The following is a 25,056-nucleotide window of genomic DNA, read 5'->3' as shown; positions in this document are numbered from 1 at the left end:
GTTAGGAAAACAAAAGTGATTTTTAAAATGATGAATGGGAAATTCTAAGCTGGCAAGTTTTTCACTGAATTGAAAGGACTGAAAAAATTGTAAAGATTAAGAAAAACAGGTTCGAATTTTTCTTAAACCAAATAAATTCCAGACTAAGAAAGCTTGTGCTTTTGCCTATAGCCAATGGGCACCAGTGAAAGTTTTCTGAACTGAGATACAGAACTGTGCATTAATATAATTTTTCTGGCAAATATAAGAATAAAGGATTCATAAGAAGAAAGTGCTGGTTCATAGGCTCAGAAGGGACTTCTAGGCTTATCCAAAATCCTAACTTTATAGAAGAACAACTTGCCCAAGGGTCACATTAAGTGGTAAAAAAGCAATGAAGAGATCAGAAATTATGCCTTGACTCTGCATCTTTCTCTTGTACTGGGATACATCTCAGAATAGGAAAATTTGGGTGGGGGGGATTTGAATAAGAACAACATACTTCTGATGAAGATGACAAGATGAAATTGGAGTCCAATTCTCCCAAGAAAAGATCTGAAAGGAACATCAGATTGAATAATAAATCCATGAAATCCAAAAATTAACAGTACTGAGTGCTTTCAACCAGCCTGGAATTAAACAAAAATCATTCTGAGGGGGCAGCTGGGTGGCGCAGTGGACAGAGCACTGGCCCTAGAGTCAGGAGTACCTGAGTTCAAATCTGGCTTCAGACACTTAATATTTACTTAGCTGTGTGACCTTGGACAAGTCACTTTGCTTTGCAAAAAAAAATTCAATCCTGTAGGAACTGGGAGAAGACACTGGGAAAAGCCTCATTAGAGATGATGGAGGGGAGCTGGAAACAAACCAGAGCTGAGCGTGGACATCTAAAGGATATGAAAACTTTTATGTAGCCACAGCACAAAAGTTTCAAACTAGAAACTGAAGCTATAGACATGAGTCTACATAAGGTAACAACAAAATGAAGAATTACCACCTGTCTAGAGAAACAACAAGCAAAAGCTTAATCCAGAAAAATAAGTCTACCTCAATTACAGAAAAAAATCATGAGAAAATGGCCATTTATACATAAATCATGGAGTTCTAAAATAGAAATCATATTACAAGGATTATACATTAAGACCAAGTTGGATTTATACCAGGAATGCAGGGCTGTATTTAAAATTTAATTGAATAGCCAGCAAAGTTGAGGACATGAAAAACTCACACAAATCATTAGAATTTCTGTGTATTACAAACTAAACCTTATGAGGAAGAGAAAAGGAATTATATGAATAAAATTATAAAACTTGACTTTTATAATTGGAGAAATATCAGCTGTTGATGGGTAGACTGAGTGAATAAAATGAAAATATCACCTAAATTAATTTCTTTCTTCAATGCCATACCAACCACACTTCAAAAAGGATGAGAAGTATAAGTAAAATAATGGGAAAACAAAAGTGAAGGGGACTAATAGATTTCAAACTATACTATGAAGCAGTAATCATCAAAAACAATTAGTACTGGTTAAAAAAACAGAGGTCAATCAGTGGAACATATTGGGTTCATATCATACAAAAGTAAGCAAGGCTAGCAACCTAGTGATAAACCCCAAGGGGGAGGGTCAAGACTCACTATTTGACAAAGACTGTTTGGAAAACTGTTCGGCGACATGACAGAAATGTGATTTAGACCAACAATCCATGCCATGTACCAAAATAAACTCCAAATGGACTACTATAAACATCATAATATTATATTATAAACAACAACAAATTACAGGAAGTAAGAATTTACCTTTCTGGATCCAGGAATAACATGACAGTATGACCAAACAAGAAAACAGAAAATTTTAATTAAATAAAATTAACAAGCTATGTACAAATTCAATGCAGCTAAGATTAGAAGAAAAATAGTTAAATATGGAAAAAAAAATCTTTGCAACAAGCTTCGCTGATAAAGGTCTGATATGAAGAACTCAAATGTATGTTATTCCAAGTAATGGTCAAAGGAAACAAATGACAACACATATTCATAAGAAATATTTAAGAGTCATATTTTTAAATAAAGAAATCCAAGCTATCAATATCCCTAGTTTTAACAAATGTTTCAAATAATAAGAGAAATTCAAAATAAATTTTGCAAGTCTACATCTTATTAATCAGATTAGTTAGCAAAGAAAGATAAAAACTGCTAAATGACAAATATCACAAGGAACTGTGAATTCATTTAGGCATTCTGGAAAGCAATTTGGAACTATATATGCCCCTAAAGTTAGTGAACTGTGAATACTATGAATACTATTTGAGCCATCAGACAATTACTAGGCTCATATCCTAAAGAAACTGAAATAAAGAGGAGCCTCACATAATACAAAAATGTGATAGTTTTTGTTGTTATGGCAGAGTCTGGAAACTAAGGAAACTACTCATCAAAATAAGTAAATAAATTAAGGTATAAAAGAAATGATTAAAGGTTTCAAAGAAACTGGAGAAAACTAATAAACTGAAAGAGAAACTGAACAGAAGAAAAATTTATAACAATTTATAATAGCATTTTAGTAAATATAATCAACTTTGAAAGGTTTAAGAACTCTGATGCATTGACCAGACATGATGAAGCATGCTACTGAGAATACAATGCAGAAATTTGTTTTCACTTAACCTTACATAGTCATCACAAGATTTTTGTTTTTTTTTTTTTTGCTTTTTCTAAATGGAGAAATGGGAAAAAGAGGAAAAGGAAATGGAGAAAATGTTTTTTATAAAAAAAAAGATTGGGAGGTGGAGCCAATTTGGCAGGCATGAGGGCAAGAATTCCCAGAAACTCCTTCCCCAAAAGCTCAAAAAGCCATAAAATTATGCCACCGTCCAAAACGTAGAAGGTCAGAACCCACAGAAAGACCCAGTGACAAAATTTGCCAGCCCAAGACAACTTGAAAGACCTGCTGGAAAGGTCTATTCCACTGGGACTGAGGTTGGAAAGAGCCTCAGTGCAACCAGGCCACCAACTCAACCTTCCGACTCAGCCTGCCTGCATACTGTGGGGAGCCTGGGTCTCTGGCAGAGGTGGCGGGTTCCAGGCCTCTTGGCCCAGGTATGGCAGGGATGGCTTGAAGGGGTGGCGAGAGAACTCTGCCACATCAGAGTGAGTGTAGAGCCCCCACCTTGGAGCTGCTCTGCAGTGAGAACCTGCAGAGCCACTCAGCACTTCTGCTCTACCTGGGGCAGGACTCAGTGTTTGCCCATATTCATTTCCAGGTCACATTCTGGGCCCCCATAATCGAGCAGGGACCCTCCTCACTCACAGTTCAAGGGCAGAGGGGAGGGCCCATGGTCATCCACAAACCAGAGCAGTCAGAGCCTCAAAAGACCTTGGAGGAATTAAGGTCCCTGGAGGGGATGTCCATGAAAACCCCAAAAAGCCTTGTAAGTGTAGTAAATCAGTCATAGGCTGAAGAAATGAGCAAACAACAGAAAAAGAATCTGACCATAGAAAATTACTTTGGTCCGATGGAGGATCAAAACACACACTCAGAAGATGACAAAGTCTAAGCTTTTATATCAAAACTTCCAAGAGAATTAGGAAATGGGCTCAGGCTTATGAAAGAGCTCAAAGAAGACCTTGAAAAGCAAGTAAGGAAGGTAGAGGAAAAATTGGGAAGAGAACTGAGGGCAATGCATGTCAATCATAAAAACCAAGTAGGCAGCTTGGGTGAAAGAAAATACAAAAAAATACTTAAGAAAATAACATGTAAAATGGAAAAAGCAGTTCAAAAAGCAAATGAGGAAAAGAATGCCTTAAAAAGCAGAATTGGCCAGCTGGAAAAGGAGATCTCTGAAGAAGAAAACAACTCCTTCAAATGCAGAATGGAGCTAAAGGAAGCTAATGATTTTGCAAGAAATCAAAACACAATAAACCCCCAAAAAATGAAAACCTGGAGGAAAATAAGATATTTCATTGGAAAAAACAAGTTTTGAAAACAGATCCTGCAGGGCGGCTAGGTGGCCTAGTGGATAAAGCAACGGCCTTGGAGTCAGGAGGACCTGGGTTCAAATCCAGTCTCAGACACTTAATAAATACCTAGCTGCGTGGCCTTGGGCAAGCCACTTAACCCCATTTGCCTTGCAAAAAAACCCCAAAAATAAACAAACCCAAACCAGATCCTGAAGAGATAATTTAAAAATTATTGGTATACCTGAAAGTTATGACCAGGGAAAGGCTTTATTTCTTTTTTTTTTTTTTTTTAGGCCACTACACCACCTAGCCGCCCTCCCCAAGGCTTTATTTTTCAAGAAATAATACAGCAAAATTGCTTGGAGATCCCAGAAGCAAAGGGTAAAACAGAAATTGAGGGAATCCACTGATCACCTCTGGAAAAAGATCACAGAAGAAAACCTCCCAGGAATATTATAGCCAAATTCCAAAACTCCTAAGTCAAAGAGAAAATACTACAACCTGCCAGAAAGAAGCAATTCAGCTACCATTGTGTTACAATCAAGACTACACTGGATTTAGCAGCATCTACATTAAGGGCTCCTAGGGATTGAAATATGATATTCTGGAAGATAAAAGATCTTGGTTTACAACTGAGAATCAACTACCCAGCAAAACTAAACACCCTCTTTCAGGGGAAAAGATGGACTTTCAATGAAACAGGGGACTTCGTTTGTATTCCTGCCTGGGAAGAAGATGCTGACAACTCTTATGAATCTCCTTATTATTAGAGTAGTTAGAAGGAGCATATCTAGATAAGGCCCAGGAGGGAGTTGACCACAATGAAAGAATGCTCCAAATTAATAGAGAAATGCAAATTGAAACCCTGAGGTTTTATACGTAAAGATAACAAAAGAAAGGAATATGTTGGTGGAGCTGTGAATTAGTACAATCTTTCTGGGAAGCAATCTAAAAAAAATTAAGTGATTAAAATGTCTATGCCTTCTCACCCAAGAGACCACTATTAGGAATCTTCCCCCCCCCCCCAAAGAAGGTCACTGACAAGGAGAAATACAACTTAATATTTATAGCATTATTTTTTGTAGTAGCAAAGAATTGGAAACAAACTAGTTGCCTACTAATTTAGGAATCACTAAACAATTTGTGATAAATGAATGAAATAACCTTGTAAGAAAAAGATTGTAGGAAAGCAGAATAAATGACAGTAAATAAAAAGAAATAACTACCACAAAACAATCAAGAGACTTACTTACAGAAGTAGGAGTTCCATGGTAGGGAATACTGAAAATAATACCAGGAGGTTTGGGGTTTTTTTTTAAGTGCACTGATAAGTTTTGCTAAATTTTTTCTTAAAAAAAAAAAAAAAAAGATTTTTTTAAATAAAGGATGGGAACCAAGAGGGGAAGAGAGAAGACAAAAGGAAATAGCTAGACAAAACTTAAACAAATTACAAGCAGGTCAGTGTGTCTCATTTATATAGAATATGATCAAATGTGGTTACAACAATTCATTACAATGAGCATCAATGTTCCAGGCACTGGGATAGACAAAAATGAATACTCCCTGAATGTCAAAGAGTTCACATTACTACCACCCTCCTCAAAATACTAAAAAAGCAAAATGTTTTGCAATGAGTCATATAATTAAAGTAATTAAAAAAAATTCTTAAGAGAAAGAGGAGAAATTAGATGCTTCCTTTGTCACAACATCTCATTGAGGTAAGACTTGTCTCCATCCCCAAGTAGAGAGGAGTTTTGTGATTTTTAAGGAATTTGGCACAGAATGCCCCTCCTTTAGGACATCCTCCAACCTAGAGTTGGTCTTAAACTTTCCTAAAGGAGGGCAAATAAAGGTTCTTGTGCAAAAAGGATATTTTTAATAGTGACTATGTTAATCTCTTTCCTATCACAAAAATTCTTGTCTATTTGAAATGAATATAAGTGTTGTGGGTAGTGAAGAGACAATTTCAAACAGTATCCAAGGTATAGAGGGGAACATATCAAATGTTTATATACAGATAATAAACAAAACCCAACCTATTACATTTCTTCTGAGCATAAAAGGAGCTGGGAAATCAGTAGATAATGCACATGGCTTTCATTTTTGGGTTTGTTTATAACAAGCCAATTTTAAACCATTGTGTTTTATATATGTATATACAAACCCTGAAGATTATCTACTTGCATATATTGAACCCTAGGATATTTCTAAATAAAGGTCTGATTTCTGAAATCAGGTCTTTGCATTTGTCTGTCTGGTATGAATCTAGAGACTCATTTTAAAGATATTTTCTTGTAGTTTTTGACTCAATTCTCCTGGGCATTACCATCCAGTCTAGCTGTATTTTGAAAGAAAGAAGCTAGTGCCATCTGCTTCCTAACTGATGAATGGTAACAGATGATGCTCTGATACAATCCCTTCAGTGTGTGAAAGAGAAACAACAGGAAATTTCTACTTTCTTTTCAAGTCAGGTCAAGTAGCAAGTAGCATCTTCTATGTGTTATATACTAAGGACTGGAGATAACAAAGAAGGTAAAAATCAGTTCCTGTTTTCTAGATCACAATATAAGAAAAGAGACAATTAAGTAAACAGATAGAATAAATTGGGGGTAAGTAATCTCAGAGAGAAAGTACTAAGATTGAGGAGGATTGAGAAAATTTGTTGTTGTGTTTTTTTTTTGGGGGGGGGGCGCCAGAAATACCAGAAGATAAAGAACCACAACCTAGAAAACAGCCAGGCACTGGATCAGAGAAAACAGAAACTAAGGTTCAAGACTGGTAAGGTTATAAAGTCAAACAGAAGATTTTTACATTGGATTCTATATCTTATATTTGGATCCAGGGAGCAACTGGAGTTTTTTCCTAGGTAAAGAAAAAATATTAGAAAGAATTTCTTTGACAATTGTTACCTAAATGATAGATTCTATTTTATTTCTTTGGTGCCAAAAACATTTTGTATATTATGTACAATAAACAAGATCTGCATTCAATAACCATTCAAAAGTAATTTCTAATATTCATTCTTAAAGCTATTAAGTATAAACTATTATACTATTGAAGTATAAACTGAAAAGATAACAAGAGATAAAACAAAGGAAAAATTAATTTTAAAAAACAATGCTTAGAAATAAATGGCTATCATTCTGCAAGACAATGGGGTTAAGTGGCTTGCCCAAGGCCACACAGCTAGGTAATTATTAAGTGTCTGAGGCTGGATTTGAACTCAGATACTCCTGACTCCAGGGACAAGTGCTCTATCCACTGCGCCACCAAGCTGCCCTATCACTGATTGTTTTTCATTTTAAGGTAATAAATGACAGGGGGAAGATCTGTGATTTAATTAGTATAGAGAAATTTTCAAGTAAAGAAACTAGTTCAGTCATAAAAGAGTTTGCCTTAGGCAATTTAGTTGCATGAAGAGTTTAAGTCACTTACCCAGGACCACCCAACAGAGGAACTTGAACTCAGGCCTAGTATCCTCACTTTTTACTATGTCTCCATAAACTTAGAGGGTTAGCTTAAGCATTATTTTAAATGTAAATTCTAAAATTTATTAAATGTAAAGAATGACAAAGTCAATGAGATAAAGATAAAAGAATGTAGTACATATCAATGACACACAAAAGCTTTGAATTTAGGAAGATTAAACCAAAGAGAACCCTTTGGACTATTCTGTTTAAGACTACTGATTTAAAATAGGTTTTTCTTAATAAATTTTTGGCTTAGGGCATTAAAGAATAAGTGTACTAAATCTTCTACATGGGAATTTCTTTAAAAATAGTCTCCCTAAGTTAACAAAACAATATTGTCAATAACGAAATGTAGCATATAGATGGTACAGTGGAGAGAGCACTGGCTGCGGACATATACCAGCTATGTGACCCTAAGCCAAGTCACCTAACCGCCATCTGCCTGTTTTCTCAACTGTAAAAAAGGGCTAGCACCCACTCCTGGGATTGTTGTGATGGTTAAATGATATACTATCTGTAAAGCATTTAGGTCAGTGCTTGGTACATAATAAATATTTCTTCTTTTCCCCTTCTCCCCCCCCCCCAATAAACTGAGCCTCTATAGCTTGTGACAAGGGGGGAGGGAAAAGGAGAGAAACCCAATTCATCTCTCAAATTATAGCTAACATCTCCCACCCCTACTCATTTCCACTTTCCGAAGGCCTGAATTTCACTGTTAAGAGAAATCTATTCCTTCAGTTACACAAGATATTTAAGACACTGCAGAGTTACCACTAAAAAGCATATATTTCTGAAGTTGGTGACAAATTTCAAAAGAGACAGATAGTGGGGAGGGAGAAAGAGGTAAAGAATGAAAAAGAGGTCAGAATCTATTACGTCTACTTATAATTTCTGGATATAGAGGTTGGAGATAACCATATGACAAATGTATACATCTACCTCTTAACAATTTCCAGTTTGCTTCAAAGACCAATTGAAATGGCACCTCCTTCAAAGGGGGGCCTACTGGATACTGCCAGAGGGACAAAGCAAATAGTTAATAAAGGATTAATTGTTCTCAAGCTGAGACCTAAAATGGTCAGGATGGAGGGTTACTGTTAAATAAGTGCTTTTTGTTTTCAAATCTTTTTGGAAGTACCTACTCCAGACAGAATTGTCTCCAAAAAAGCTATATGCAATACAATGCTAATATACACACAAAATGTTCTGAACTGGGAGAGACTCATCCATCACTTCAACCTCCCATGGTAAAGAAGTTTTTAGATTGCCTTTCAATCTAATGTTATGCTGCACTGTTCTATGTTTGTAAAACTTGGACAACATACTGTTCTATGCGGGGATACTGAATTATTTCCCTTTTGACTTGTCTTGGGAAGATTCTGAAGATTAACTGGCAAGAGAAATAAAGTACTGGATACTGAAGTCATTTCTTGAGTTAAACTGCCAAACATTCAAACTCAACTACAGAGAGCAAACTGATTGATCATGTTCAAATGTACATTTGCCTCAAATACTTATTTTACAGAGAACTCACAAAGGCAGATGTTTGTTCATATAATAGTCAAAAGCAGCAATACTCTTGAGGCCTCTCTGTAGAACTTTGGAATCAAGAGTGTGACATGGGAGAGACACTGATAAAAGGAACTCATCCAACATGCCATCAAAGAAGGCACTGTGCACTATGAGCAAAGCAGAATAAAAGTCAGAGGTCATTTCCATTTAAACATTCATATGAACTATTTGGGCTTAATCTGGGGTAGGTAGAGCCTTCTGGGTTCATACTGCTCTGATCAGGCAGTCAGATACACTGTACCTTGACACTAATATAGTGATGTCATTTTGGTCCTCTTCAAGAACGAAGGACAATCAAGTTACTAATCTATTCTACAGGACTAAAAAATGTTTTGTTTTTGTTTTCCTGTTACTGAAGAGTTCAAACTTCCCTTTAGAACATGGAATCCCTGCATATATACCAATTCTATACCCAGTTTTTGTGAGAGCTAGGAAACAAATTTTTTACCTTTACTGTTTTAATTCTAATTCCCATGTTATTTAGGCAAAAGCTTTTTTATTTTAAATTGAAAAATCTTCTATTTCCTTCAAATTGATTATTAACCTTTGATGGTCTTAGTGCTATATTACTATTAATTATACAATATTAAAATGTCACAAACTAATAAGGCCTTTTTAAGAGAACTTCAGAAATGAATGAATTGTGTCCTGGTCTCCCATCAAAGTAGCCAGTGTTACAGGTATACCCACTCCAACCCCCAACATGAGTATTTAGTATTTTCACTGTGGTTTACATTTAAAGCACTAAAAAGACAGTATGATTATGAATAGCTTGGCGGACAGTATTTCTTTCAGTCCCAGAACACATTTTGAAGCATCTGAGTGATTTTTCTCTCCATAAGAGGTAGAATGGCATAGATAATTGAACTAATAGATTCAGAGCCAGGAAGATTAGATTTGAATACTGCTTCTTTACTGAGTAATATAACAGTGCATGCCAGTAACATGATTAATCAAACAACAAGTATTTATTATATACCTACTATACAATAATAACTAGCATTTATATGGCATTTGAAGGCTTTGCAAAGTCCCTTGCATGTTATTTTATTTGATTCTCACACAGTAGGTACTTTTATTATGACCATTTTATAGAGGAGAAAATTGTAACAGAGGTTATATCTGAGGCAGGGTCTGAACTCATTTTTTTTTTAGATTTTTCAAGGCAAATGGGGTTAAGTGGCTTGCCCAAGGCCACACAGCTAGGTAATTAGTAAGTGTCTGAGGTCGGGTTTGAACCTAGGTACTCCTGACTCCAAGGCTGGTGCTCTATTTACTACACCACCTAGCTGCCCTGAACTCAAATTTAACTGACTCCAAACCCATACTCTTCACACTAGTGAAGTGCATTTATTTGTAAAGCATTTCACTCAAACCTCTCAAAACTCATCTATAAACAAGGATAACAATACCTGTAATACCCATTTCAAAGGATTCTTATAATGCTAATAAACCAAATGGCATCAAATTCAACAGCAAATTGAAGTGCCTAAAAGGGACAAAGATTTGGGGGAGGAGAAGTAACAAGTCCCAGTTCTTATGCAATATACAAACTGGGGAGGGACATAAGCTTTATTAGGTGTCAAATAACTAATAATTCAAGTTAGAATGAAAGGAGGCAAAGGAAAGAATCATTTCTGCTGCCCATACTCATGTACCAGGGACTGTGGGATACCCAGTTTGGGAAGTGTGATTTGGAAGAGGATGTAGCAAGGGAAACTGAGAAGTAGGAAATCAGACAAATAGGAAGAGAACCAGGAGAGGGATTGTTTGTAAAAGGACAGGTCTTAAACTGCAACTACCTGTGGAATTTTGTTTTGTTTCTTTTTCTGTTGTTCAATTTCCTTATCTACAAAATGGTGAGAAAATGATTTCTAAAACGTATTCAAACTTTAATACAATGAAATTCCATTCCTTCTACGATTCGGGACATGGAGAATCTGACATCTGAAACTAAAAATGAACGTAAGATTCACTCTACTGAATTGACTCTCTAAGGTGACCATATTTTCTATTCAATAGGTCTAGCAAAAGATTTTCTCTGAAACTGCCAATGGAACATAACACTTGACATTGATCTCGTCTGGAAAACCCAGGATATATAGTATCTATTTACCAGCAAACGATTTGAGTAAAAGAAGTAGGATAAAATATGAAGACATTTATGAGTAGAAGGTGGTGAAAATGAGACAACAGATGGACAGCGCAACATAGTGGTACCCTAGAGATATCAAATGAACTAGCAGAAAGCCTTCAATGTATTTTGCACAGATCCTTTGGCCAAGATTTTGGTCTACACTGGTAAAAAGAAATGCTCTATCCAAGTATACAAAGTATGATATCCACAGTTAGAGAAAAGGTGACAAGTAAACAGAAGGTGGTAAAGGAGAGTGGAAAGTCCGTTAGCACATAGTAAACACTTAATAGATGCTCCTTGGTTGATTTGTGATGGGAGGGGAACAGCCAAATGAAAGTCTGTAGCCAAAGCAGAGGTGGAGCAAAAAATCTTAGGAAGGACAAAGTGCTTAATTAAGTTACTGTACCTTCCACACTAAGTACTTTTTTTTATTATGGCTGCATTTGTAATAGATAAGCGGTATTATTTCTTTTGTAATATTTCTGGCTATTGTTGAAGTAAATGGTTGTATTTAAAGTCTTAAAAGTGTCATAACTGTGATTTTGTATAAATGAAAGAATATCAGTAGGGGTTCTAGAGCTAAAGAGATAAGCCAACAATAGGGCTACCTCAAGGTCTGAGAGGGTTTAAGTCCAATAACATGGTTGTGATCCTGCTGTATGAACCTAAATCCTTCAGTCTTGAGAAGAGCAAATGGAGTGAGAAAGCCAGGCCAAAGAGTAAGTTAAAGGTATGTGTCTACATATCCTTTGTGAGTGTTATAGATACCGCAATGCAACACTTCAAGTACCTCTTTACATTAGGCAGGAGCTCCAAGAAAAAAAAAAATTCTTGTATAACCATAGTGTCCAGCTATGCTCAACATCAGCCCCAGGGAGAGAAATCTAAAGCAATTCCTTTGCTGACTCCTTTCAAGATAGGCTGCAAGTTGGCAAGAAAAGGGGGCTGATTGGGGGTGGCTAGGTGGCACAGTGGATAAAGCACTGGCCTTGGAGTCAGGAGTACCTGGGCTCAAATCCAGTCTCAAACACTTAATAATTACCTAGCCGTGTGGCCTGGGGCAAGCCACTAAGCCTTGTAAAAAACCAAAACAAAAAACAAAAAAAGAAAAAAGAAAAGGGGGCTGATGCATGGAGGAACTAACATTATTGCTCCTTCCTAGGTCTTAAAAGCCCAGATCTTAAAACAATCTACCTATAGCTCCTATCCTTGGCCTCTGATCAAAGTCAATGCTCATAATCTTAACCTTAAATTGGAAATTGAACAGCCCCACTATGTACTACTTGGTAAATGGAGACTGAAAGGCAGCAAAACGAATAAGTCTGATGTTAAATATGTCTATCATTAATAACAACTTATTGGACTACATTGTAGAAATTGGGGGTGGGGTGATATTGTTCATTAAACAGTATAAAACATGTTTGCTTAGAGACTTCCACACAAAATAAATCAGGTTTCCTACTCTATTCTCCCTATAGTCTTGGGAAGTTTCTTTGTGAAAAGTTAATGGTTTGAGAAAAAGGCTATTATGATCTTTCCCACTAGGCTGGATTCCACTTATTTGTTCACCTGTTTGAATAAATGTTGTTTTTTCCAAAATAGGAAATTTGAAAACAAAAAATATATACAAGGGAGGAAGGGACTTCAAAAGCTCTATTCTTCTGTTTCCTGGTTGAACACTAAAATCATTACCTCCCTCACCAAACCACTTTAGAGGAGATAATACCAGTGCAAAATACTGGAAGTGCTGCAGGGAAAACACATTATCAAATGGGATAATGTGTATGTACAGGGTTTTATAGACCCTAAAAAGTTATACAAATACTAACCTTTAATCAATTAAACTTCTTGTTGGACCTGTAAATTGGTCTAGCCACTCATTCAATTTGGAACTATACCAAGAGTTACAGAACTATTCATACCCTCTGAAGCAGTTATAGGACTATACCCCAAGAGATTTAAGAAGAAATGACCCCTATTCATTAAAATATTTTACTAAGTCTTTTCCTAGTGGCAAAGAACTGAAAACTGAAGAGATGACCCTATATTTGGGAACAGCTGAACAAATGCCATCAGAAATAATGTTACGGGGTGGTCAAGAGAAGCCTGGAAAGACTTGTAATGAAATGAAGATGCAGAGTGCAGTAAGCAGGAAAACAATTATATATTGGAAAGACAATTAACTTTACAAACAGGAAAGACAACTGACCAACCAAAATTACAGAAGATCAAATCAGAGAGGTGATGGATTCAAGGTACCAAATGAAATATGTTTTTAGACATGAGCAAGAAATTTCTCTTACTGGTCTATATATATATATTTGTTAAAAGGATTTTATATTTTTTCTAATCCAGCAAAGGTAGGGTTGAAGGAAGAAAAAATAATTTTCATATAATTCTAATGAGAAAAACCTTCAATTTCCTAAGGGAAAAAAGATAACAATTTTCATGCTGAAAAATCTAACAACTGTTTCACTGGTCAGTGGATAGAGCAAAGGTTTTTAACTTAGGATATAACTTGAAAACATTCTGATAACCCTATTTCAGTATAATTGGTCCCATTTGTAACCAATTATGCAATTTCTCTAAGTGCTAGATAAATGCTTGTTTGTGGAACTGAGTTGAGGAGTTAAGTTTTAAGGGACAGATCAACAAGCAAAAGAGGGATAGGATTCTAGACACAGGGAACAGGGGCAAGAAATCATATTGTTCCAGACATGCTGACTACCAAGCATAGTGAGCATAGATATCTCTGATACTAGAAGACCATTTTAGAGTGAGTATAATAGAGAGGGACTGCAATGAGACTGAAAGAAGGTGGCACCAGACTGTAGAGATCCTTGAGGTAAAAAAAAGAAATCTGTTTCTTATGATAGAAAGAACTGAAAACAGTAAGATTCCTCACAGATAGAGGAATGGCTAAACACAAATTGTAGTGCACAGAATGCAATGAGATTTTACTGTGTTGTAAGAAATAATGAATGTGGTGAATACAAAGAAGTATGGAAAGATATATGAATTGATGATATAAGTAAGCTTAGTTGCAAAATTACAAAGAACAAGCATTGTTTCCAAAAAGAGATGAGAAGACACTCCCCACACTTCTTTACAGGTGTCTGTGGTAGAGAGTCTAAATGTGTAGAATGGTGCGCATACACACACACACACACACACACACATATTTGGATTTTTCCTTGTTATATTAACTGATTTAAATGATATATTTCTGTAGGAGGAGACCAGGGAAAATTTGAACACCCTCTGTTCTGCCAGCAAGGGAAATCTGAAACTCTAAAAACTAAAGACAAAAAAAAATTTGTAAACTTTAGTTTTCATACAAAAAATAACTTGAGATTTTTAACGAGTAACATAAGCAGGTCTCTATATAAGAAAGTTTTTTTGAAGTGAGGAGTGGGAAAGGAAGATGAAATGCAATATAAACAAGAAGAATAAATTGATGTTCATAGAATGAAATAGAGAGGAAGGGAATTGATAAAAAAAAAAAAGGACTAGTTATGTATCTGGATATGAAAGAGGAAGAATCAAAGATTATCCCAGAGTAACTAAGATGAAAGAGTGGGTGGTGTCACTAAAGAAATAATTAAATCAAAATAAAGAACAGGTTTTAGTAAGTACAGCCAGAATGTTTCAGACTCCCTGTATAGAAAGAGGAACTGCGTGGCAGAATGCATTAATAATAATAATAATAATAACAATAATAATAATAATAAATGAAGAATCTTTATTATGCATTTAATTTTTATCTATGTGGAGGGATCTAGCTGCTAGAATAAAATGATGCTTCCATCTCTGAATTTATGATAAAGAAGGGGAAGGCTATATCTTAATTTTAATTTCAATTTCGGTTATAAGGGAGAAAAAAATCCATCATCCAAGTCTCATGAATATAACCACCACTTTTATCTGTGAAAAGCCTGCTAGTTGGCTTCTCCAACTGTCTTTCCCACTTCATTCAGCCATCAAAACTGACCTTTCTAAAATCTAAGTCTGATTATATCAATCTATTTAATCAACTCCAGTGGCTTTCTTCAAAAGATTAAATCTCTAGTCCTCTGCTTGGCCTTTAAAGTCCTTTATAAACTGGTTCCTTCCTACTTTTCTGGTCTTATTACACTCCCTCTTCCACATTTTATGATTCAGTGACACTGGCCTTCCAACAGTTCTACACCCAAGACACTCTCCCTATAAATTCCAGGCATTTCCACAGTCTGTTCCCCAGGCCTGAAATTCTCTTCCTCTTCATCCTCTGCCTTTTGAATTGTTTGGCTTCTTGAAAGCCTCACTAAAGTGCCACCTTCTGCAAAAGTCTTTCTTGATCCCTCTGAGATCATACCCAATTTATTCTGGATATACATATGTCTCTGATTAGAATGTTATCTCCTTGGGGGCAGGGGCTTCCCCATCACTGAGTGAAGTGCCTGGCAAGTAATGTTGGGAATTAACAAGTGCAACTTTACCTGAGAAGTCCTGCCTCTGACAAATGATAACTTCTAAGTTACCTCTTTGGGAGGGCAGGTATTGATAATGCTGAAATGACAGATTCCAGTTTTTAAAAAACACAGGAAATAGAAAAAAAATTTGGTAATAGAGATTAAATACAAAAGTAGGAAAAGTATTAGGAATGCTAAGCCTCACAATGAATAGAAAAGACAACTAAGTAGTTTTGTTTTAGTCCTAGTGGGGAAAGGAGGTTAAAGAAAGGCAAAGGAGCGTGCCTAAGGCATGGGAGTAGAAAGGATAATAGCAAAAAAAAAAAAAAAAAAAAAAAAAAGGCAGGGCAGATAATCTTATTTTGCTTTTTTTTACCCCTTTCAAGAAGAATCATCTTTGGATTGGAGGGACTAAATAAGGGGGCAGCTAGGTGGAGCACCAGCCCAGGAGCCTGGAGTACCTGAGTTCAAATCAGAACTCAGACACTTAATTATCTAGCAATATGGCCTTGGGCAAGCCACTTAACTCTATCTGCCTTGCAAAAACCTGAAAAAAAAAAAAAAAAGAAACTAATAGAAAGCTAAAACCCAAGATCATAAGCAAGCACCTAACTAATAATAATATATAGCTCACAAAGCAGTAATAGATAACTACGTAAGCCAGTTACTGAACTGGGTAAGACAGTTACTGATCTTTAAAAAACTAGAAACAATTCTCCCAAGAATCATAAGCTATTAAAAACCAAATAAAAATGTTCTTAATCACTAAGAAGAGACCTGGAAATCTAAACTATCCAGAGGTTTTACACTGCACAAAGCCAATTGGCAAACATGACAAATGGTAATAATCAAAACTGGTGGGAGTTTGATAAAGGGCCACTAATGCATTGTGATTGGTGGGGCTATGAACTATAGTACTGTGAACCACTCTGGGAAGCAATTTGAAATTATGCAAATAAAGCCAACATAATATCCACATTCTTTGACCCAGAGAGTCTACCTCCAGGAATGTATCTCAAAGAGGTACAAAAGGTTCCACCATAACAACCATACTTAGGTATACATAAATAAAGAATTGGCAACAATGTCGATGTCCATCAGTTGAGAGATGGTCAAAAAATATTGTAGTATATGATTACAATGGAATATTACTATGCTGTCAAACAACAAACATGATGAATACAGGAAAGCATGAACAGATAAAAAGGAAAAATATACAATGACTGCAACAATGTCGATGTTAAAACCAGCAAACAAAAAAACTATCAAAACGAATGTTGTATGAAGACATAAAGGGAAAGGACTCAAAAGAAATAAGACACTCCCCAACCCTTTACAGAAATAAATGTGAGAGGAATCCCAACTATGTGAAATACTGCATATAAAGAGTCAGGGTTTTGGGGGTGTTGACAAGTTTTGCTGAAATTTTTTCTTCTCTTTCTTGAAGGAGAGAAAAAAATATATAAGGGAATAAAACAGTAACAAAGGATGACAATAAAAATGTATTGAGCGGGGGTGGGTAGGTGTGGCAGTGGATAAAAGCACTGGCCCTGGAGTCAGGAGTACCTGGGTTCAAATCCTATCTCAGACACTTAATGATTACCTAGTTGTGTGGCCTTGGGCAAGCCACTCAACCCCATTTGCCTTGCAAAAACCTAAAAAAAAAAAGCAATCTATAGAGCAAGATTGGGGGGAAAATTGCAAAACTCAAAATAAATAAATAAAACCTTTCTAAAATTAAAAAAAAAAAATAAAAATTTACTCCAAAAACAAAAATCTGTAAGAAAATAAAGTTTAAAAAAAATCCACTGAAAATGGGAGAACAGAATTGAAGAACAATGAAATGTTCCACTTTCAAAAGGATAAAGAAGGGATTCTGTAAAACTACAGGTCAAATGAATTCCTTATAAAATGCTAGAATCTTTTTTAAAGTAAGAAATGATAGGAGACTACAGTAAGTTTGCATGGCTTTATATCAGAATAACCTCCTTTTCCTAAGGTCAAACCTAGCAAATTAGCAAAAGGTCTACCTAGATTTTAGCAAAACATGTGTTGAAATCTCTTATGTAATTTTTGTGGATAAAATGGAGAGATGTAAATGAGACAAGAGTAAAGGTCAAGAAGAATCAGAACTGGTCCACTGATGGATCCAAAGAGTGGCAATTAATGGTTTGATGACATTTTGGACTAACATTATTGTAGTGTTCCAGGGCATCTAGGCCCTGCCAAGGGTGACTTGGGGAAAAAAAAAATCAAAAGCTGGCACAGTAATCATATTTACAGATAACACAAAGTTAAGAAGAAAAGCTAAAACTATATGGCAGAATATTGTGATGAAGCTTTTAAGGCAAAACTGAATTGGAATAAATACAGACACAACCATAACTAAGCCCAACTTCACAAGAACAAGATGAGGAGAGAAATGACCACTTAGTAATTTGTCTGAAAAAATATTGGGAGGTTTCAGTACTACAAACTTAATAAAATCAACAATGCAATATGGAAGCCCCATAAAAAGCTTGTTTTAGAAAGAATTTTCATGGTAAGCTATTGAAAAAGACTTTGCAAAATTTTTTTTAATACACTCAAAGGCTGGGCAAGAAACAGATTTAAAGGAGTCACTTTATATTGTGGTACTGATGAGAAATATTTTCAAGCACACAACCATGTAATTAAATGTAGCTAATAACAAGAATGAATTAGTCAAAAAATTCTATGAAGTCAACAAAACTTTCAAATTAAGTCAACATACTGTCTGATCCTTGGTGACTTCAATGCAAAGGTGGGATAGGATGGGAAATAAAAACAAGGCAAGTATACTTGTAAAAGGAGGTAAAAATAAAGAAAAAATAACCAGAAATCAAAGGTTTGTAGCATACACAAATTCACTCCAATATAATGTAAACATTGTTAAGTCGTGGGTGAATATTTGTATGCTGTCATCCTCACTGTGGAATGTTAATTACTTGAAGAAATTTGAATGGAGGAAAAAAAAATTAGCATTCCCAAGAAGGATGTGGGGGAAGTTTTTATCCTCTTATTTTGATATGTGCTTTTTTTCTTCATTTGAATATGTTCCTACTTCTCCAGGGAAAGTGAGTGCTCCCTGGTTTAAACTAAGCTGGCTATTACTCTCATAAAGGAATCAACTAGTGAAAAAAAAGAGAATATTAATTAAATGCGGATTAACAATCATTAATTATTTATTTATATGATTGTGTGATTTTTATAAGTAAATAAAGCTCACCAAGAACTGTAAGTCAAATAAAAACTTTTTATAGAAGCTATCTTTGAAATCTGACTATTTTCTTTTTGATGAGATATAATTCCAGTTTGCTTTCATCACCAACAGGTGGCAGATAAAAAGGAAAATAAAAAGAAAGAATAAGACAAGACCCTAATATTCAAAGATATCAGAAACAAAGTCAAAAAATTAAGACCAGTAGCTACAAGAAGTTTACTCTGGAACTTTTAAAAAAATGCAAACAAAAATTGAAAGAAGAGAAAAGCAAACTGAAAGCAAAGTTGTTGACAGTCTTTCCAGCACAAGCTTCAAAAAAGGTGTGTGTGTGTGTGTGTGTGTGTGTGTGTGTGTGTGTGTGTGTATATATATGTATCTATATATCTATATTTTATAATGCATCAACAATTAAGTGCTTAATTTACAATGTGCTAGGTATTAAAGATAAAAAAAAATCTCTGCCCTACATTTAAGTGGAGTTAAAAAGATGTATATACAAGGTACATAAACAGATTGGATGAAATATAACCTGAGAAAGAAAGGTACTAGGCAGATAAGGTGATGAAGGAAAGACCTAGAGAAAGAGGTCTAGTTTCTGCAACTGAGTCTTGAAGAAACAGGTATCTTAGAAGGAGGAGAAACCATTTCATGAAGGAAGAAACTGGAAAGGCACTGGAAAGTATGAGAAACAGTTAAAACAGGTCAATGTGGCTAGCCTTTAGCAGTTTATCAAAGAGAATGCATAAGAAGATTGAAAAGGGGTCAGTTTATAAAGATACATGTCATAAATTCTTTGGGGACAAGGACTACACACACACACACACACACACACATATATATTTTTAATATTCGTAGAACCTGCAATTCACAGTTCATAGTCCATTAGGTCACTGTTGGCCTTTTTTCTCCAAGAGGACCAATCAACATCAACTGTTAAGAGTGTTAAGTTATGTCAACTTTGGCTGATCAGATCAATACTAGCTTGGAATGCTTTACCACAGGCACAAAAAAGCTATGTAAACATTTGGTGTGTCCTATCTAAAAGTGCCCATATCAAGCTTCTTTAATTCTGCTTTGCTCAGAGCATTGCACTTTCTCACATAAATTTAAAGTAGTAAGAGTGGCAACTGACTGGCATATTATATATACTTTTTTCTAGCTTTGATTGTGTGTGTATGTATGTGTGTGCATATATATATATATATTACACACACACACACACACACACACACACATATCATTAAACAGCCCTCCAATCCTAAACTATTTCTCAAGTAGGTTTCTCTAACCATAAGTCAATATTGGCCATTATGAATTATTAAATTGGGTTTTTGGTACAAATCTGGTAAAATTTTCTGCTAAGGTCAATCATTCTAATCACCATAACTAGAACTATATAACTATATAACCATAACTATATTTTACATACATATATATATACACATACACACACACACATATATGTAAAACTATAGTTACAGACTGTAAAAACAAGTTTTGAAGAGCACGTCAAACCCTCCACTTAACCTGGACAATATAAGAAACTAGTTCAATATAATTCTACTTATTTTTTCCAAATAACCCAAGTGCTAAGCTAGAAGTGATCCTGTAAAAGATAAAAAGTGTAATCATGAAATTTACTTAAATTATTTTTTCCAAGTCATTTTCCGACTTCTACAGTTGTAAGTGTAGTACCGCCCTCACATTTTATGTATAAGGAGGCCCAGAAATGTAAGTCAAATATGTTAGGGTAGAGATAGAACTTGGGTTTCCTCTGCCTCAATTACTGCAAAAATCTGCTATTAAACAAGTCAACTTGGATTCCAGTGGTGTCAACTCAAATAAATATAGGGACTTGTGGATTCCGGTGGACATTTTGTATAAAACTATATAGTACCATATTTTTATTTTATTAAATATTTCCCAAATACATTTTAATTTGGTTTGGATTGCACTGAGGAATGTCATTGGCTAGTTGTTTGTCCTCTCTGCTTTGGACCAAGCAAACCATAAAATTACGTGAAAATAATCTAATAATTAAAAGCACACAATGTACTGGGAACTATTCACAGGTACATTACGCATATAACGTTCAGAACCAATTCTCAAAACATCTGGCCAAACAATTGAAAAACCAAAAAATCAGGAACATCTAAAAAAAAGTAGGATGAATTGGTGCTGCCCTGAGACACCTGAACTTGTAGTCTACCCACAAAAACCAAAAAACTCTGGTATAATCAAAGTTATATTTTTTAAAATGTGTGCTCAGGGTCACTTATAAAAAGTAAATTAAAAGGAAAATTTAAGAAGGAAAAGGGTTAACAGTAGTTCACAAAAGTTGGAAAAAGAGCCAATAAATTGCATCCATCAGCATCCTCTTTCAAAGATTCCAAAAATCACCCCACATTAAAACCAAATTGACCCAAGCTTGCCTCTCCCCCAATTTTGATCCCATAGAGATGAGGCATACCTGTAGGGGCCTCTACCAATTTAGGTTTACACAATTTATGCAGGTTATAGACTTGAAGAGTTACCCAGACCACAGTGAAAACTACGTAGGTAACTATGTGTAAAAGATGGGACTTAAAGTCAGCTTTTCCATGCATCATTATGCTGAGATTCTTCAAAAACAGTCTAATATAACTAGATTTCAAGTTAATGAAGGAGTAGCCAATTGTAAGTTAAGTCCAACCTTACAAAATAAAGCCAATTTAATTACAACCAATTTCTGAAATTTCTCATACTCACCAAAAAAATCTATTTTTCATTTCCTCTTAGAAGAGAAAGTCAATAAATGAGGGGGTGGCAAGAGAAAGAAATAACTAATGTTATCCAAGGCAAATAATATTTTTTTGGGGGGGCATTACTAAGATAGTGTTGTCGTTGTTAAGGGCAAATAAATTCTATATTTCACAATCTTCTAATCTCTTGTGTGCTGGAGAAAATGTAGGAGGGTTAGGAAGCGAAGGAAGAAAATAACAAGAAAAGAAACTTTTCGTCCTCAAATCCAACCTAAATAAAATGTCACACACACACACACACACACACACAGTAGAATTCAGTTCCAGTACTCACTTCCCCTAGAGCAGCAACAGTGGGGAACCACTAAACTTCCTCAGGGTTATCGATGAGGCGGAGTAGAGGCAAACAGAAGTCTATGTGTGTCTAAAGACACCAAGAGCTGTAAAGTCTATAAAAGCAAAATATGTTTCATCCTCCTTCATTACACTCTGAATTCTCCTTTCTATAGAATTCTCATTAATTAGATAATAGATCGCAGATGGTGAAGAAGACAGTTTAGTTAAAAAAAAGAGCACAATTATATAAAAGTCATAATATGCAATGTCCCTGTATTTGAATTAAAAAAAAAAGCTAGGAACTTTCAAGTTCCTCTTGAGCTCGTTCTTGGAGAGCCTAGAGAGGACAAAGTAAAATTCGGCTCTAGGACGCCTCTCCTCGGTGCCTGGCTCCGAATTGGAGCTAAAGTTTACGTGCATCTTCTCCCGGGAGCCTAAGGCAGCGCCCGGGCCACGCCAAAGCCCACTCCGACATCTGTGCTCATGGAGTCCAACAGGCCGTTCCTTCATCCTCCACACTGCTGGCTGGGCTGCGCTGCTCTGCTAAGACTTGTTCCTCCTCATGGCTTTACCCTGACGTAATTCAAACATGGCAACAGTTCGACTTCAAAGGCAAATCAACAGACCTCCCATATACACACACACACACACATACACGCACGCACAGATTCGACCAAGCCATGGTAGCGATCTAAAAGAACCTTTTAAAAAAGGCATGAACGGAAATCCTAACATCACCTGGGCCGCCGCGAGTCCGCAGGCCCCTGCAGTTATATTTAAACAGAGGACTGGGAAGCTTCCTTCCTCCCTGCCTGAAAGTAAAGCCACACGCCTACTCCTCCATGCACCCAGTATGGCACCTTAGAGGAGTAAGTAGCGTGTGCAGCCAAAGTTTCCCCAAGAGAGGGAGGGGGAACAAAAGCCCTTCTAGAAACCAGCCTTCCACTCCAGAAGGGCAGCCCGAACCAGAACCAGGTTCCTTCGCCCGCCCTGGCTGGATCTTGCACCCAGGAGCACGAGCACATGCAGCCCTCTTTGTTTTCTGTCCAGCCAGGCTCTGCCTACGTGCAGCATCTGAGATGTCGGATTGTTTTCGCTGGGGGGGGAGGGGGGAGGGGAAGAGAATGGGGACACTAATGGAAAGACACATGCACCCCATCCCTGGTCCTCTCTCATCTTCCCTCCGGAGAGAAGAAATTGAATCAAAGTTTTGAAACGTCCTTGATAGAAATCCCAGAACAATCTCAGGCAAAGAAGCTGATAGTTAAGACTTTCCACGCTGCTTTTTTTAAACTGGCAAGACGCCATCAGCAAAAGAAAGTAAAAATTTAAAAGAAATCACGCTGCCCTCCGAAGTGGGAATCATCTACCAAACAATGAATTACTAAAAGACTTTGGCTACTGCTAAATTAAAAAAAAACACACAAGTGCAGCTTGGAGCACGTGTCATGTCAGGTTTTAGATGGAAAATGAGTCCCTTTTGGGGTTCACTTGAATCCTTGGGACAACTGAACTCCCTTCATCTCGAAGTCAACTTGGGTTTAACTTGCCATTTTTAAAACTGCCGGAAAGAACTTCCTAGAACAAAAAATCCAGGTAAGGGAGCCCTGACGTTTGCCAGATTAAAGTTACAAGTGAATGATTCGTAACCAAACAAATGCTGCAATTGAATTCTGGTATGGGAAACGTTGGGAGAAATTCAAGGAGAAATCGGGTTTGGGTTTGGAGCTATTTTTAAACGGCCGCATGTTCTGTCTCATTGTCGCATCCGCGGCTCTCCAAGAGTTTTTAGCAAAAAAAACGCCACGCCGCGTGCTAACAGCTAATCTAAGCAAATTGGAAGGGGGGGGGCAAATTTTAAAACTACCAGTCGCGGTCTCTCAAAAGCAAACAACATTTCCCATCCGAAATGCATTTAATTTTCACGTTTAAAAACTAAGACACGTGCTCGAAATGGGGGGGGGGGCTAAATCTGTAGGACTTAACTACCTTAGAGCTTTCTAACAACTCCAGCAGCAAGCCCGGGACTTTCGGGTATGGGACCTCTCCCAGATTGTTCGCCCAGTGGAGGAAAATAGGCCTTTTTGTTTTATTTAAGCAACCACTGCGGCTGGAAAAAAGTCATTGTCACCTTCAAAGTGAGTCTGTGAACTCCCATTATCTCTCACTCATTTGCTCGCTCTACTTTTCCCCTCGAACCTTTTTACTTTGCCTTTTGTTGCAAAGTAGAAGGGACAAATAAAACACATGCACGTCAAAACATTGGAAGATTTAGTATTAAATTAAAGTAACGCTCCCGGCAGAGCCAACTCCAAGAAAAAAAACTTCCTGCAATAAGGGATAGCGTCTACAGAGCAGGCGGGTTCGGTGGGAAAGAAAATTATGAAACGCCTCAAGAAACAGTTTTTGCAAAAGGATAAGGATAAGAGTGGCTCACCTTCCTGGAGGAATTCAAGGGGGAGCGCGAGGCGGGGTGTCCTACAAGTCAGCCGGGCCCTCGTCCTCCTTCAGGCTGCTCCTTCGGCTCCGGAAAAATTGTCTACTGCAATTCAGCAGTTGTTACCTAGGGCCGGGAAGGTGTAGATTTCGATTTCCTTTTGCGCACGCGCTGTTCCCGGGACAAAATTCTCTTGAATCGAACTCATTTGCATGTGAGCTCCTGCGCACACGAGAGCGACCGAGGGTGGAAGCCCAGGCGGGCCCGCGCGCCCCCGTAGCCTCTATTGTCCTTTTAAGGGGAGACGCGCCGCGCGGGAAACATGGCGGGCCGGACTAAACCGAGAAGAGGGCGGGGGCTGCTTACTACGGCAGAGACGTCACGTAAACAAACGCCCCCAAGGGGGAAGAGGCGGAGCCGGGGGAAGGAATAGCCTGTTCTCTATTTGGAGCCTCGGTACGTTCCGAACTTCTTCCTCGTGAAGTTTATTGAGGAAAAATTTAAAAAGACTTTTTTTTTTAACGTGTTACCTTTTTTTCAAAAGCTGCATCTTGCGGGGCTCCCACACCTGCTGCAAACTTGAGGCCCAAGGTGATTGCGGAGGCGGGTCTGCTCTTTTTTTCACCTTTTTTTTTCCCCTCTGGGGCATCGATTTTTGCTCTTCTTGTTGTGTTTTTTTTTTTAAGCGGGACATTTCTAAAAACTGTATAATAACACGTTTCTCTCCTCCTC

At 36.8% G+C, this 25,056-nt stretch overlaps 1 protein-coding gene across 2 annotated transcripts in view; it reads right to left on the bottom strand.

Annotated features, from left to right (window-relative positions):
• The window catches only part of SINHCAF (SIN3-HDAC complex associated factor), a 29,287-nt gene extending 4,660 nt beyond the window's left edge, over nt 1-24,627 (bottom strand). Inside the window, exon 1 of one of the 2 annotated variants that reach the window (XM_074194792.1) lies at nt 24,325-24,627. The gene's annotated coding sequence lies outside the window, so the exon portion shown is untranslated. The other variant, XM_074194793.1, reaches the window with a different exon arrangement.
• Nucleotides 24,628-25,056: the final 429 nt, after the last annotated feature.

Source organism: Macrotis lagotis, chromosome 7 (assembly GCF_037893015.1).
Source record: "Macrotis lagotis isolate mMagLag1 chromosome 7, bilby.v1.9.chrom.fasta, whole genome shotgun sequence".
Classification (NCBI taxonomy): Eukaryota; Metazoa; Chordata; class Mammalia; order Peramelemorphia; family Peramelidae; genus Macrotis; species Macrotis lagotis.
The sequence above is the reverse complement of the archived record's forward strand: the minus strand, read 5'-3'. Positions and strand labels throughout refer to the sequence as shown.